Source organism: Urocitellus parryii, chromosome 1 (assembly GCF_045843805.1).
Source record: "Urocitellus parryii isolate mUroPar1 chromosome 1, mUroPar1.hap1, whole genome shotgun sequence".
In the NCBI taxonomy this organism is placed as follows: Eukaryota; Metazoa; Chordata; class Mammalia; order Rodentia; family Sciuridae; genus Urocitellus; species Urocitellus parryii.
This window is the reverse complement of record NC_135531.1, coordinates 133,646,655-133,664,295: the sequence shown is the minus strand read 5'-3', so window position 1 is coordinate 133,664,295 and position 17,641 is coordinate 133,646,655. Positions and strand designations below refer to the sequence as shown.

Below are 17,641 nucleotides of genomic sequence, written 5' to 3'. Positions count from 1 at the left end.
ATTTGCTTTCCAAAGTAAGAAAATTTCTCAAACTATTACAATCAGTCTAAAGTTTTCAGCATATATCAAGTTCTCCCTTACAAGGAAGAGATAAGTTCTCTGAGCTTAAAGTATATTCATTGAATCTAAGAGTGCTAAGCCCCATTATGACTTATTAGTATCCATGTGTAAAGAGGATTTGGTCTTCCAAGTCAGTTAGAGGTCGATATGGAGATTTAGCTTCCTCTAAAAATTATCCGTTGATTCTTTTCAACTAGGTGGAGAAGAATTAATAGCAGTCCAAACCAATTCTTGGCATTGGTTAATTTCCCACTTTTGGTGTTATTGATTAGTTTCACAATAGAGGATGAATATATTCTCTAAAGAGATATCATACTTATAAATAAATTCTTATGAATTATTTATGTCTAATTTGCCCTGAGACATAAAGCACAAAAAAGACTACAATCAATAAACAAAATTAGAACTCAAAAGCATTTTTCAGTAATTTCAACACTTGAATATTAGAACCTGTGAAGAATACACATTGGTTTATTTGGAATTCCAATTATAGTTGAATAAAAATATCAAATTATGTCATTATATTCCTATTTGTTTTGACATGTTTTAATATTACCTCATTGAGTCTTCCTAACAACTTTGTAAACTAAAGTGGGACAACCCTTATTTTTTAGAAGAAGCCCTTAATTTTAAGAGAAATTGTGCAAGAAGAAAGAGCTATTATTTACATGACATTTTCTGAGTTCTAGCTATATCAGTTAATATACTCACCTATATTGTTCTCAATTCATGATCATTATATCTTACTTTGTTTTCTTAATATAAGCTTATGGGTGCAATGGCATGTGTATTTACCACAGCTACTTGGGGGAGAGAATGAGGCAGGAGAATTGCTTGAACCAAGGAATTCCAGACTAGCCTGTGCATCATTGTGAAATCCCATCTTAAGAACAAAAGAAAACCAAACAATTTACAAATAATTGTCAAGTTAATAAAATTTCTGGGCTTACAAATTTCAAGTGCATATTATAAAGTTCTGATACAAGATCTAATATTGTGTAAAATACTATTATATATTGAATGTTTGGTTACTGTTTTATATAATATTAAAATGCTAATTTGATTAATTTTTTATCTATAGCCTCAAAGAATTAATTCTTCAATATATGAAAGTAGAATCTAAACATCCTGAAAACATCAACCCAGGTAAGACTTCTGAAAGTGAATTGATCATGGTATTCATGGCTTATATAAAAAAAGTAAGAGTATGGCAGGTGCAGTGTTGGCAAGCCTGTAATCGGGTGGCTCAGGAGGCTGAGGCAAGAGGACTGCAAGTTCAAAATCAACCTCAGCAATTTAGCAAGGCCCTTAGCAATTTAGAAAGACACTTTCTCAAAAATTACAAAAGGACTGGGATGTCTGTCTGTGGTTAAGCTCTCCTGGGCTCAATTCCTGGTACCAAAGTAAGTAAATAAATAGGAGTAAGAAAGTTTGGATTGCAAAGGAGCAGTGGAAAAATTAATGTGTTACATTCATATTGTTCTTAATTTTTTCTTAATAATCTAGAATTCATGATTATTTAAACCATTAATTGTAGGAAATTTATAATCTGAAATGATATTGTCTGAAGAAATTTTAGGCTAACTTAATCTTGGCCCCCGAAATCTTAGATTTATGTGCATAAATAAGTAAAAAAATTCAAATTAGCATGTTGTCTTTCCTATATAATGACATTGTAGCAAAGTGGACTCGTAATAAAAACAGATGTTCTATTTTTACTATAGATATCAGCTCTTACTCTGAATACAAATTCGTGGATTTTACAGTGATATTTCCATACATATGTAAATAGTACTTGAATCCCGACCACTTTCCCTACTTCCATTTCTATCTTTCCCTTCATTTCTTCATCCCTTGTTACCTTCCCTCTTCCCTTTTACATTTCCTAGCCATTATTGATTTGTTTACAAATTGCACATGTTATAGAGAATGTGATGTTTGATTTCTGTTTCTGACTTATTCTGCTTAACATAATAGCCACCCTTTTGTCTTTGTTTCTTTCTTTTCTCTTAAGGGCTTGAAATATACCATTTCATGTTCCTTGGCCTTCAAAGTTTCTGTTGATAACTCTTATGTTCTTCTTATGAGTTTATTCTATAAGTTTTTTGGTCTTTTTTACAGCTTTTAATGTACTTTTGGCAATTTTTATAAACAAATATGGAGAAGTTCTATTCTGGTCATGTCCATTTGGTGTTCTAAATGCTTCCTGTATCTGGACATCCATAGCATTCAAAAAATTTAAGAAATTTTCTCTATTTTTTTCTCCAAATAAATTGCATTGCCTATAAGCCTGTACTAATACACCATTGTCTATATTCATAATTCATGAGTTTAGTCTATAAATAAGGTACCAAGGACTTTGTATATTCTGTTTCTTCTTCTTTTTGTTGTCATAACTAACTAAAGGTGACATTCATCATTGCCTTCCAACTCTGCTATTTTTTCTTCTGCTTACTCTAGTCTATGATTAAAACTTCGATTTATTTTTTTTAATTTGAAATATTAAGCTATTTATTTCCAAGATTGCTGTTTGATTTCTTTTCAGAAGCTCTATTTTTGCACTGTTCTCTAATGCTTTGTAAGGTTTTTATTACTTTATTCATCTTCTATTTGTATCATCTTTGAATTCATACATTATTTTTAATATCTTTTTAATCCTTTTTCTGTCATTTTGTCTACTGCAGTGTCATTGGAATCAGTTGCTAGAGAGTTACAAACTTTTGGAGGATCCATGTTACCTTATTTGTTCATCTTTCTTATATTTGTGCTAAATTTTGTGCATCTGTGGGGATGTATGTTTCTTCCACATTTATGTGAGAGTCTTCTTAGGAAATAACCTTCTCTTGATGATGTATCCTGGGCTATTGGTTTATTTTGTCGAGATTATTTCCAAATTATAGATTTTTTATTATAGACTTTTATGTTTTCCCTGACTGTGACTCATGGGTTTTGTCACAGTTTGTACTATCGTAGCCTGAAGGACCAACTCTTTTTGTCAATCTTGTGAGAATGGAGTTACATGATGTAGGCAGTGGATTATGTGGGCTGCATTTTTTGTGGTCATTACTGTAGCCTTGTCATTAATTTTCCATCTACAAAGGCATGGGAGAGACCTAGTGCCACACAGTTCAGCTGGGCAAAGTAACCGAGAGGTGACAAGCAACTGAAGGTTGAAGTGGGAACTGAAGGTAACTGAAGGTAACTGCTTTATTGCAGAACAGCAGGGGTATATATATCTAACTGATTAACATAACGCATGACTTAATCAGCATCATCCAATCATTGCATTGCTCCCCTACAGATACAGCAATCAGCCAATAAGGAGTCCTCACTATCTTGATGGCTCGGTGGCATTGCCTCACAAGCCACTCCTCCTGGAAAACTGCCAGGCACCATCTTGACTTGGTCGCAGCCTCCAACAACCTAGGCTGAGATGCTGCTAGGTGCAGACTTCATACCTGCACAACTCTGTAAACAGAGTTGTTCACCTCTCTCTGCTCATGCTATGAGGGTGGCTGCCAGACACTGGATTATAGTACATTCGATCCATACCAACATGGGTACATGTCAGCTGGGGGCTTTTATTTACCCTGTTATTTGACTTGAAGTACCTGCCAAGTTATAAGTGGGAATGTATGTCTTCGGTGGAAAGTAAGATGCATTTTTTCTTACCTTTGCTGTGGGTTTTTAGAAGTTGCAAAGTACCTGCCAATGTGTTCAAGGAATGGGGCTGGATCCCCAATGCAGATGGAAGAAGACAAACAACAATAATACAGCATGAAGGCAAACTAGATATAGGTATAAAGAAATAATCAACAAGAAAAAAAAAAGGAACACCAGTAACAACAGAGAAGAAAGGGATAAAATATTTAGGATCCACTAAATTGTTAAAGGTTCATAAAAGTAAAATTAATTTTCAAAAAAGGAAGAATGAGAAATTGGAAGAAAATTTTTAAAATTCTATTAAATTATGACAATAAGATAAAAGTAATGAAACAAAATGACAAAGTTAATAATTAAAAAGAAAGAAACACAAAGCAAAATCTAGTCAAGAATTTCTTCTACATGAGTTGTATGTGCACACACACTCCTAGTCTGTGCCCAGGGCAATGGTCAATGCCTGCATAGTAGCAAGCCCTTCATACCTGCAGAACTATGGCATTATGAGGGTTGTGCCAAAAAGTCATATATTCTGCCTGTAGAACTATAGTCTGTGTGGGCTGGGGATGTGGCTCAAGCGGTAGTGCGCTGGCCTGGCATGCGTGCGGCCCGGGTTCAATCCTCAGCACCACATAAAAACAAAGATGCTGTGTCCGCCAAAAACTTAAAAAAACAAATAAATAATAAAATTCTCTCTCTCTCTCTCTCTCTCTCTCTCTCTTTCTCTCTCTTAAAAAAAAAAAAAAGAACTATAATCTGTGTGCCCAGGGATGTGGCGAATGTCTGAACTCCAGGTATCTACCCAAAATGTGAATTGAGATTGCTCCAAAGAGCAAATGTATTTTCTAATATTTTTTTCTATAAGTTGAATGTATTTAGTAAATAAAAATAGTTATTTGTGTCACTAAAAATGAGTTGTCTCATTAAAATGAGGTGAAATACTCTGGCATTTTAAACTATTTTCTTGCATAAATATGTAATTAAATTATTCATCTGTGTATTTTCAATTTCTTCAACTTATGAGAATACCAATATTCTATTGCTTTGATCTTTATCACCAATTTGGAGGTGACTGCCTTGCCATAATATATATTAACTATTAATGGTCAGCTCAGTGAGTATCTTATTTTTTGATTTAGTAACTTTTTGTGTGTACAGTACTGTAATCAAATCTAGGGCATTATGCATCCAGGTAAGTGCTCTGCCACTGAGGTATATCCTTGGTCCCTAATACATAGTTTTAAATTCACAGAAAAATATGGAAGGTACAGAGATATTTTCTTCTGTACTTCCTTTACTTTCACAGTCCTCCTCCATTATCAATGTCCACTACTAGGGGCATACTCTTGCTACCAATGATGAGCCTACATTTATACATTATTATCACTCACATATTTAATGTATACTAGGATTCTTTCTTGGTGCTATACAACCTGTGGTTTTTAGAAAAATGGATAATAGCACGTTTTCATAGTTGTAGCTTCAGAAACAAAATGTTTTATTGTCCTTATCCTCTTCCTAATCACCTCAACACACACGTAACCCCTTCCAACCACTGATCTCTATTATATCTGGAATATTTTTTTCCAGAGTAACCTTATATTTGGAAAAGTATAGTATATTTAAAATATTAAAGTTCCAACATAATTAAATGTAGTCATTTACAAAATACTTTTTAGTTTTTCTTTCTTTTGAGGTGCTAGTGATTGAATACATTACATCATGTGATATAGGCACATTGTCTATGAGGGGCTACATTTATAGCCATTGTTTTCCAATTTTTGTTCACCAATATAGGACCAATATAGGGCATATTGATTACATGCAGAAAAAGCAGGAAGTCTATAAAGATTTGCCACATAATGAAAAGGATTGAAAAAAATTGGATCATTCTATACAACACAGTTTTAACTGTAATATCCTACTCTACTGGGACCAGATAAAATCTTCTCAGTGGAATCTGACAATCTTAAGGAGTCACAGTTTATACAATGGTCATCAAAAAGTATTTTACAGCCTTGCTATAGGAAAACTTTCTAGAAATCGAGTAGTAAACATGAATTGAAATTATCTCCTTTTCAGTTGTCAGAATGAATCTTTGATGGTTTGGATGTTAGGTGTCCCCAAAAAGCTCATGTGTGATATAATGCAAGAAGGTTTAGAGGGGAAATGATTGAGCTATGAGAGTCTTAACCCAGTCAGTGAATTAATCCCCTGATGAGATTAACTGGGTGGTAACTGAAGGCAGGTAAAGTGCGGCTAAGGATGTGCATCATTAGAGGTTTGCTTTGATATTTTATATCTGGTGAGTAGAGTCTCTCCCTGCTTTCTGAAAGTTCAACAAGTGAGCTGCTTCCCTATGCCTTACTCTTCCACCATGATGTTCAGCCTCATCTCGAGTCCCAGGGAATGGAGTTGGCAGTCTATAGACTGAGACATCTGAAACCTTCAAATAAACTCTTTCCCCACTATAATTGTTCTGATCAGGTCCTGTAGTCATAGCAATAAAAAATCTGACTAAAAGAGAATCTCAATGAAATTGCTATGTACATTTATGACTGCTCCATAGTGAATCTCATTAACATGTATGTCCCCAAGGTACTATTTTTTTTTTTAAAAAAAAGGATAAAAATAACAGTTCAGTACAGTAGATGAAAGGAAACAAAGTAAGGGGGGAGAAAAAAGGTATCTACTGGGGACTGAATTTAAAAGAAAAAACAAAGCTGTAGAATTTGATCAAAATGAATCCTTATGTTTAAATTAAAAGAATCAATAAAAACAAAGAAAAAATAATTACATTGCAAACTGCTTGAGGTAGTATATTGAGTAAAATAATTCCATAAGTGCTTTAAATTTAGCAAATCCAACATTGTCTAAAATTATGTCCCCTTCTTTGTATAAGCCCCTTCAGATTTATTCATACTACATGTTTTACGTTTTTGCCATTACAAATTAATGATGTACTTCAAATAATCTAAAAAGTAATTCTAATATTTTCATAGAAGAGTATGAAATCAGACTATTTAATTTAATTTTATTTTTTTTATTTATTTTTTATTGTTGGTCGTTCAAAACATTACATAGTTCTTAATACATCATATTTCACAGTTTGATTCAAGTGGGTTATGAACTCCCAATTTTACCCCGTATACAGATTGCTGTATCACATCAGTTACCCTTCCATTGATTGACATATTGCCTTTCTCGTGTCTGATGTATTCTGCTGTCTGTCCTATTCTCTACTATCCCCCCTCCCCTCCCCTCCCCTCCCCTTTTCTCTCTCTACCCCTTCTACTGTAAATCATTTCTTCCATTTGTATTATCTTGTCTTACCCCTCCTTTCCTCATATATGTCATTTTTTATAACCCTGAGGATCGCCTTCCATTTCCATGTGATTTCCCTTCTCACTCCCTTTCCCTCCCACCTCTCATCCCTGTTTAATGTAAATCTTCTTCTCAAGCTCTTCGTCCCTACCCTGTCCTTGTTTACTCCCCTTATATCAAAGGAGTCATTTGGTATTTGTTTTTTAAAGATTGACTATCTTCACTTAGCATAATCTGCTCTAATGCCATCCATTTCCCTCCAAATTCTATGATTTTGTCATTTTTTAATGCAGAGTAATACTCCATTGTGTATAAATGCCACATTTTTTTTATCCATTCATCTATTGAAGGGCATCTAGGCTGATTCCACAATCTTGCTATCGTGAATTGTGCTGCTATGAACATCGATGTAGCAGTGTCCCTGTAGCATGCTCTTTTTAGGTCTTTTGGGAATAGACCTAGAAGGGGAATAGCTGGGTCAAATGGTGGTTCCATTCCCAGCTTTCCAAGAAATCTCCATATTGCTTTCCAAATTGGCTGCACCAATTTGCAGTCCCACCAGCAATGAACAAGAGTGCCCTTTTCCCCGCATCCGCTCCAGCACTTATTGTTGTTTGACTTCCTAATGGCTGCCAATCTTACTGGAGTGAGATGGTATCTTAGGGTAGTTTTGATTTGCATTTCTCTGACTGCTAGCGATGGTGAGCATTTTTTCATGTACGTATTGATTGATTGTATGTCCTCCTCTGAGAAGTGTCTGTTCAGGTCCTTGGCCCATTTATTGATTGGGTTATTTGTTATCTTATTGTCTAATTTTTTGAGTTCTTTGTATATTCTGGTTATTAGGGCTCTATCTGAAGTGTGTGGAGTAAAGATTTGTTCCCAGGATGTAGGCTCCCTGTTTATCTCTCTTATTGTTTCTTTTGCTGAGAAAAAAACTTTTTAGTTTGAGTAAGTCCCATTTGTTGATTCTAGTTGTTAACTCTTGCGCTATGGGTGTCCTATTGAGGAATTTGGAGCCTGATCCCACAGTATGTAGATCATAACCAACTTTTTCTTCTATCAGATGCCGTGTCTCTGCTTTAATATCAAGCTCCTTGATCCATTTTGAGTTAACTTTTGTGCATGGTGAGAGATAGGGATTCAGATTCATTTTGACACAAATGGATTTCCAGTTTTCCCAGCACCATTTGTTGAAGATGCTATCCTTCCTCCATTGCATGCTTTTAGCCCCTTTATCAAATATAAGATAGTTGTAGTTTTGTGGATTGGTTACTGTGTCCTCTATTCTGTACCATTGGTCCACCCGCCTGTTTTGGTACCAGTACCATGCTGTTTTTGTTACTATTGCTCTGTAGTATAGTTTGAAGTCTGGTATCGCTATACTGCCTGATTCACACTTCCTGCTTAGCATTGTTTTTGCTATTCTGGGTCTTTTATTATTCCATATGAATTTCATGATTCTCTTTTCTATTTCTACAAGAAATGCTGTTGGGATTTTGATTGGCATTGCATTGAACTTATAGAGAACTTTTGGTAATATCGCCATTTTGATGATGTTAGTTCTGCCTATCCATGAGCAGGGTATATTTTTCCATCTTCTAAGGTCTTCTATATCTTTCTTTAGAGTTCTGTAATTTTCATTGTATAAATCTTTCACCTCTTTTGTTAGGTTGATTCCCAAGTATTTTATTTTTGGGGGGGATATTGTGAATGGAGTAGTTGTCCTCATTTACATTTCAGAGGATTTGTCGCTGATATACAGGCAGACTATTTAATTTTAACAGAACTGACATTCTTTTAAAATTTTTATTATTTTTATTACTATTTTTATTTCAGTTCTAGGGATTGAACCCAGGATTCATGCATTCTATGCAACACACTACCATTAAGCTCCATTCTGTATCCTATCAGTAGATTTTCTCTTGGGGGAAATGCCGAAAGAGTCAAATTGTTTTGTTTCATAATTTAAATGCATTGGAAAGGACTTTTTCTCTCATCAGAGAGACAGTGGTTGGCACATTCTGAAAACATAATAGTTTACTTTAATACTTTCTCATATCAGCTACTTCTACATGACAACTTGCTGCTACCTCCCTAGTACTTCTAAGTTTTCCTATGACAACAAAGTATATACCAGAATGTACAAACTCTCAAGGATGTCATCTTTTTAGTGTCCCACACACACACCACCTGCATTGGAGGTAACGCCTTGTTTGTATGACACATAAGAGAGAAAGCATCTGGAAATAAGAGAATAATGTCTTCACCAGAACAGATTAATGAGGGTAAACATATCAATTTCTGTTTAGCTCTCCTCAAATTTAACCTGGAATGTCTATGTAAGCATTCCAGTCCCTGGTCTGTTTCTTGAGTTTTGCCATGCAGCAAAGTACACTGTCCATGTATCCACCTTCCTTGTGGTAAAGGGTTTCATTTTAATCTGAGCAGTTTTGACTGAAAATCTGGAGCTATTGTGTATCATAACAGCTTAAGAATATTCTCTGATAATTATTCCTAGTGCAATTAGTCCAGAAAAATCATGCTATTTGTTTGATACTTTCATCTCTATGCTCCTGAATCTGCTAATGATATTGTTTTCTGTCCATCTTGTAACTTTTAGATAAAAGTACAGTCATGGGACTGTTTACTTTTACTTTTAGGTATCAAATTTTGATAAATCCCATGCATCTTCCTTGCATTTAAAAAGTACAAAGTATGATACTGAAGAGTTCTTGATGAATTAATTGCCTATCAAAAATATAATTAATATTCACTCTAGAAAAGGCTCCATATATGGAAATTTGCTATGTACATTTATGACTGCTCCATAATACTCTATAAAAAAGCATCAGATTCATACACTTTTAATATTTTATATTTTATATTGTTGATTAAATATGTATTTTACTCTTTTCTTTAATAGTGTATGAAGATTCTATGGATGACAATTTTAAAAGGTAGGATTTTATAGAGTAAAAAAGAATGTATGATAGCTAATTATAGAATGAAAATGAAAGGAACAAATATTTGTTGAGTGTTCCAGTCTAGGATAGACAATTGTATCTAACACTTGTTTGTTAAAGTCATCGCAATGACTTTGAAAGTGTCTGTGGTATTATAACCTGTTATTTACTAATTAAGCAGTTCTCACTCATTCATAGAAGTTGACTAATTGTCCCATGTTCCCACAATTAATAAGTACCAGGCCTGTAGTTACACTGTAAGCTTGCCTGGCTGACAACTCCATTGTATTGCCCTACTGTGTAGGTTGATGCCAGTGCTTTACTGGAATCAAGAAGCAGGTCTGTATCATCAATTCAGAAAGTCAGAGTCAGTTATGTGTTAATTCTGATTCATAATTTACCTGAGAAGCCTGGATATAGAGTTTGTCCTGATATTTTTGACAGTTTCACTGATATCAAAACTTCTTTTTTTTGTACATCAAAGATTTTTAGGAAAAATCTCACAAAGCTGTGGTATCATGTTTTCTTCATAAACAAGATCAGGCTAGTCCTGGAAAGGAATCATTTTACTTGAAGTTAAGGATACCTTTGTGTAAACCATGTTATATTAAATATATTAAGGCTCCATATAGAGAATATTTTAATTGATATCTCTACTTCCTGATTTCCCAGTTTGGTTTCCTTCAGTATTCTACCCGATGTATCTTTGACCTCTGTTTTTATAAACTGTTTTATAAATCAAGGGCTACATTTTCCTTCAGGCTACTACCCCTATTTACTTTTATGAAGACTTTTTTCCTTTATAATCTTGTTTTCTTTTTCTATGATTAAAATCTTTTCTTGAATTTTTATTTTTACTTTTTGTTGTGCTCTCTTTACTTTTTAATGTTGTGTCAATTGAATATTCATTTTTTCCTAATAACAAAATCAAAAGCTCAGAGAATTTAAGAATTTTAAGGAATTTTCACCTATCAATGTACCCACTCACCCTTCAATATGTATTTGACATGCTGGCCAAATGATGGTCATGATGACGACCCTGAAAAGTATAGCTATGAAAGGGAATTTTGTAGATATAAAAAGGAATAGCAATAAGATTCAAACTGAGGTTCCTTCATGCTAACTCAGTACTTTTCCTGATTATCATTGTGTAGTAAATGTGTTCATAACAGATTAGGAAGTGTCTGTAGAAACCCAACTAAAGTGGATAAGACTGGGGTTACTAAGTAAGCCCAGTGATAGAGTATCAGAGTGACACTAACAAAGGGAAGGGCAAAACTGAAGAGAAACAGCATTGTGTTGAGAAGCAATAAGGGTTGTAGAAAATTGACCAAAACCTTGGGGTTTATGACCAGTTTGATTAACACAAAATGGATATTAAGGATATAGAATATTGGAAGCTCTCTAGAAAGGCCTATTAAAAATAGGATTTGAAGGAAGTCCTGATAGGTTGTTATTTTCTTGTTTGTCTAACTGGAAGATGTCACAAAATTCAAGGTTTTTAGTGGAAGATGTTAAAATAATTTGAGCCACTGGGAAAAGTCTCCAGAGTTTAGAGATGTGAGAGTGGCTTAGAGACTCTAAAAACCCAGGGGACTAGAATTTGTTGGACACATGAATCTACAGCCTATAGCAAGTGTCCATTCTCCTCTACTACTTTTCTCAACTCATTGATGTCCTTCTTATGTGCACATATAGGAGATCATGAAAATAATTGGCTGGCAAAGTCATCGAAGAACTTTAGTTAGGTAGTTGGTAAAATGTTTATGCTAAGGCCTATGACTGAGACTCCATTCAGTTTGTTTCCCACAAGCAGAAGGAACTGTGACTCTTGGTCCTTTGAGTGTAACTTGTATCAGGAATCTGCATCTTCATACAATGTAGATTTAATGTTTGGAGGGTACCACTGAGTCCTACAGATGAGAGATTGGGAAGTGGAATCCCAGAGGAAGGAGGATATTTAAATAATATTTAGGGAAACACAGGTATGATTACCAGTACTCTGTTTTTCTAGCAGTCTTTCCCCTTGGGTATCTTAGGGCCTGTAAAGATTATAGGTGCTTGCTAGTTTATGCAGATTTGAATAAACTGGAATATATATAGGATAAAATGTATTTATAATACATTTATAAATAAGTATTCCCAATAACAACCTACACATTCATTTCTTGACTTTGAACATTCAGTGTTCAAAATTTTTTTTAAGGTTTCATGTTTTCTTTTTCTTTTTTTCTTTCTTTTTTTTCTGATACCAGGATTGAACTCAGGGGCATTTGCCTACTGAGCCATTTCCCTAGCCCTACCTTTAATTTTATTTAGAGATAGGGTCTCATTGAGTTGCTTAGTGCCTCACTTTTGCTGTCTTCTTTTTGTTTTTGTTTTTCTTCTTTGCAATGGGGACAAAACCTAGGGGTGCTTGAACACTGAGACACATCTCCAGCCCTATTATTTTATGTTTTGTTTTGAGACAGGATGTCACCAAATTGTTGGGGGCCTCACTAATTCACTGAGACTGTCTTCAAACTTGAATGCTCCTGCCTCAACCTCCCAATTTGCTGTGATTACAAGCATGCATCACCACATGCTGCACAATGGGGTATTTTCAGTAGGTGATATCCATGCTGAAGAACTAATGCCACCATTTTAAACTACCTTACTTAGTCTTTGATCCATGGATAACCAAGAGAGAAAGCACTGTGTTTCTTGCTACCTTGTCTTGGGTTATAAAATGGATGTTCCACTTAACATTAAAAATGTTTGTGTGTTTGTGTGTGGATGGCTGTGTGGATGGCAGCTACTAATTGGATTATAAGTTCAGCCTTCAAGACAGGCAGTTTCTGAGAATAAGTTATTCTCATGTTCTGCCAATACATTGACTGTCAGTCTGAAATGGAATTAAGACTACCTTCATTGAATATTTCATAGTTTAAATAAAGTGAAGGCAGAAAGAGCTTTATAAAACAGAAGTTACATTTTAATCATATCAGTCAATAAATACAATTTAATAAAGTTAAATCTAAGTTTTTACCAGAGTTTATTAAAAATACTATCCACCTACTTTATTACACATTTTTGCTTTACAGGATTTTCAATAAAACTGATCCTGATGATCATTGTCTCACCTTGGATGAGGCCAAGTATAAATATTATGACAAGGTAAAGTGATTTTTGTGAAATTAATTTTCTTGCTCTGAATTTTTGGTTTTGAGGTGTTAAAACTTAGCAATGGTTTCCTGATCTATTTTATGAAAATTTGCTCAGACAAAACCATTTTAAGAGAATTATGTTGATATTTTTTATCTTGTACAAATGCCAATGTTCCCTTGAGGAGTTTAGTTTGGTGGGGGATGGAAGAAACATTGTACTGGTAAATACCTATTGATATAAAAATTGCATCAGGAATAAATTTCTTATTGCAGAAGCAATAGGAAATTTGGTCAAGGATTTTTTTGTTAGATTTACATTAGTGTGACATTTAAATCATACTTACATGATTTATAATACTCATGCCCAAATTAGTTTTTGTAGAATCATGAAATTTCCCTCATGCCTTTAATTTGAAATAAATAAGGCACATTGGATAGATTTTTTTTTATTAGACCCTTTATATTTTACTCAATATATTTCTAAGAGACTTTTTTCATTATTTCTATCCTTGGCTCCATTTTTACACTAAAGTAACATTAGAAATTATGGAAACATACAAATTTAGAATAGGTATATTAATGTTTAGATTAGGGGCTGCAATTGTAACTCAGTGGTACAAAACTTGCCTAGCATGTACTATGCAGCAAAGGGGTTCAATGCTCAGCATCATATAAAACTAAGTAAATAAATGTATAAAAATATAATAACATTATAAAAATGTTTGCATTAAAAAGGGATTTCTTTATGCCTTCTGACTCTTTCCACTAAGAGTATATTTGAAACTCTTTATCTTGTTGAAAAATAGATGTCTTGTGAAAAATAATAACCACTACTGGAAGCATAGACTCTCAATAACCATATGATAAGACTTTAGATTTATAATTTTTGTATCATAGTGTTTTAAAATATTCAAATACTTATGTCACATTCTGAGATCTCATATTTTAGAAATTTTTACTTAGTTATTTAAATATTCATTTAAAGGCTTTTTAAATTTTAATAAGCTCGTCAAGGATAATAAATATATTTGCATATATCCTGGAGCAGCTACAATATGGTTCAAATGTAAGAAAATAGCTTCTTAATTTTTTGAACATGAATAAATGTGTAAAAACATATGAAAAAAATTCTTTATTTTTCTTTTTCTTTTTTTTTGGAGGGGTGGGTACTAAAGATTGAACTCAGGGACACTTTACCACTGAGCCACATCCCAAACCCTATTTTGAATTTTATTTAGAGACAGAGTCTCACTGAGTTTCTTAGAGCCTCACCATTGTTGAGGCTGGCTTTGAACTTCAATCCTCCTGTCTTAGACTCCCAAGCCACTGGGATTACAGAGGTGCACCACCACACCTGGCTTAGAAAAAAATTTCTATAGAATGAAGTGTTCTAAATAACATAGCATGCATGAGATGACTATTAATTAACTACTGAATTCTAAAAATATGCTTTAAGTTTGAATTTTTTTTTTTTTTATATCTGGGATGTATAAATTCAGGTGAGTTATCTTGAATTAGTGCCATAAAGAAGATGCAAACTAGTCAGGGAATTTTCATAAATATGAAAGTAGGAACCAGAATATTCTTCAAGCATCCTCTAATTATGAGCATAGATTTGGACTTAAGATGAACATTTGTTTCTCACTACTTGTTTATTTTTTTAAATTATTAATCCAAGATTCAATGTTCTCTTGAAGAAAACTTCTCTTCATTGTATGTTCTTTGAGACATCTCTGTCTCCATTCTTTGGTTATTTGGTTAATTTTTCCTTTTAGTATCTGTGAGGTTTTCACAGTGATATTGCCCCCACAAGGTTGTTTTTGTCATTCTTCTCTATCTTGGAAGGCTCAACATTTATATTAACAGGTATTTTTAGCTATTTAACACACAAGATGGACAGAACTCATTCTGTTTGTGATTTCTAAGAGTTTTATTTATAAGATACTCTTAAAGCTTAGGTCTCATATTTTCCCTCAAGAGATAATTTATGCCAATATAAGTCACAAAAACACATTAAAATATCACACATAATTATTTTAAATTTCTAAAAATGTTTTTTTTTTCCAAAAGCACTCTAAACTATGGATGGCTCCAATTTCATCCTAGGTCATTTGGATTAATAAAATAATTTAATGGATGTCAGTATTTGTGAAATTATCTTGGAGGTAAGGGGAATAACATTTTGGAGATCTCTCATCTTCCTCACCCCATGAACAGACAAAGCTTAGTAAGTGGCAAGATTAAATTGAGTTTACATTGGAATGGCTCAGAAACATGTTCTCCTTCTCTTGTATCCTGCAGTAATGGAAAATATTAAGTTAATTTTTCAAATTTGGTACATATTACACCTAAATATTTTTTCCTTCCTAGGATATCCCGAAAGAAAATGGAGAATTACCTCACACTTCTAATGAATCGAAGAATGATGGTAAAATATTTGAAGAGTATCTATTGCAGAGCTGATTATTGATTTAAAATTATGGAGCTTTTTCTGTACTCTCTATTTTGCTTTTATTTTTGTAGAAGAAACAAATGAAACTGAGGAACCCAAACTTAAAACCTTACCTGGAAACTGTGATGTTGATACTAAAAAGAAAAATGTGATTGAAACCACTCCTGTGGAGGAAATCAATATAAAGAACTATCACAGTAATTTTTCTTCCTCAGTTCGCTCAAAGGTAAGAGTTTTTTTTTAATCATTTTTCTTATTGTTTTTACATATCATCTCTCATATACACATATTAATGCCAAATAGCCTAGAAATAAATATAAGGCCACAGAGTCCTAATAAGAAGGATAGCATCAGTTTTAAGTATACCACTAACAATTATAGAATGTGGTGGGACTAATCCTCAGGATGGCCTTAGGCCTGAGCCTAAGCAACCCCATTTTAACTTCATTTTAAAAGACCTGCAGTTTCACCAGGCACATCCACAGATCCCTCCAGAATCGCCTCAAACAAGTTACTTCCCCTCACCCTGATAAAAGAGAGTGAAGCCTCTGGTAGGCTGTCCTCGCCTGATAAGAGGGAAAGGCCAGAAGATCAGGGTGGAGACCACCAGAGCAGATGTTTCTGATCCCAGGATAAATAATGTCACTGAGAAATCCAGTGGTAGCTCATAAGGATTAAAAGGGGGTCAGAAGCCCCCAAATTTAGTATAAATGATAGAGCAAATGAACAGGGATTTGTTGAAGATGCTATCTTTTCTCCAGTGCATGTTTTTGGCACCTTTGACTAATTTAAGACAATTGTAATTTTGTGTGCTAGTCTATATGTTCTCTATTCTGTACCATTGGTCTACCAGTCTGGTTTGGTGCCAGTACCATGCTGTTTTTGTTACTATTGCTCTGTAGTACAGTTTAAGGTCTGGTATAGTGATACCACCTGCTTCACTCTTCCTGCTAAGGATTTCTTTAGCTATTTTTTCAGATGAATTTCATGATTGCTTTTTCTTTTCCCATGAGGAATGCTATTGGGATTTTGATCAGAATTGCATTAAATCTGTAGAGTGCTTTTAGTAGTATGGTAATTTTGATAATGTTAATTCTGCCTATCCAAGAGCAAGGTAGATCTTCCCATTTTCTTTGATTTCTCTCTTTAGGGTTCTGTAGTTTTCACTGCTCATTGTATAGATCTTTCACCTCTTTTGTTAAGTTGATTCCCAAGTATTTTTTATTTTTATTTTTTAGGTTATTGTGAATGGGGTAGTTTTCCTCATTTCCTTCTCAGAGGCTTTGTCACTGATATACAGAAATGCCTTTGATTTGGGGGTATTGAGTTTATATCCTGATAGTTTGCTGAATTCATTTGCTAGTTCTAGAAGTTTTCTAGTGGAGTTTTTTGGGTCTTCTAGGTATAGAATCATGTCATCAGCAAATAGTGCTAGTTTCAATTCTTCTTTTCCTATACATATCCCTTTGATTTCTTTTGTCTGGCTAATTCCTCTGGCCAGTGTTTCAAGAACTATGTTGAATAGAAGTGGTGAAAGAGGGTACCCCAGGAAACAGGATTTATAAGCAACCATGGAATCTAGCTAGTTGGTCTAAACAGGCAAGGGTACTCAATTTCTAAATTTCAGTAGCTGCTTTCATTAGGTTGGGCCCACAACTGCCCTGGCATATTTCACTGTACTGATAATGAGTGAAAACACAATAATAGTCATTGTAGCAAGGGCAACTTAGTAGAAAATGTTTGGGAGGAATAAACTTTAAAAGTAAAAAGTAATAATAACAAATAAACTATATACATTGCTCTCATGTTAGTGAGAGAAGAGAGATTTGATGGAGGGATACTTTCTGGTTTAAAAATTATTAAGGTGTGTCTATTTGTGCTTTTTTTTTTTTTTTTTTTGAAAGATAGCACTTGTATAGAGGGGCATCTGCATGGCAGATTTGCAACCACCATAATGTGCATTGAAGACAAACATAATGATGTGGTGGGTATGCAGCAGGAGTCTCAGTATTCGAGCCAATGGCCTTTGTGAG

General features: G+C 34.1%; 1 long non-coding RNA gene across 1 annotated transcript; it reads left to right on the top strand.

Annotated features, from left to right (window-relative positions):
• The first annotated feature begins 1,138 nt into the window (after nt 1-1,138).
• Nucleotides 1,139-15,896, top strand: LOC144254287 (uncharacterized). Its single transcript, XR_013343473.1, has 3 exons — nt 1,139-1,206; nt 15,527-15,584; nt 15,680-15,896. It is a non-coding gene; the product is annotated as an uncharacterized LOC144254287 (long non-coding RNA).
• Nucleotides 15,897-17,641: the final 1,745 nt, after the last annotated feature.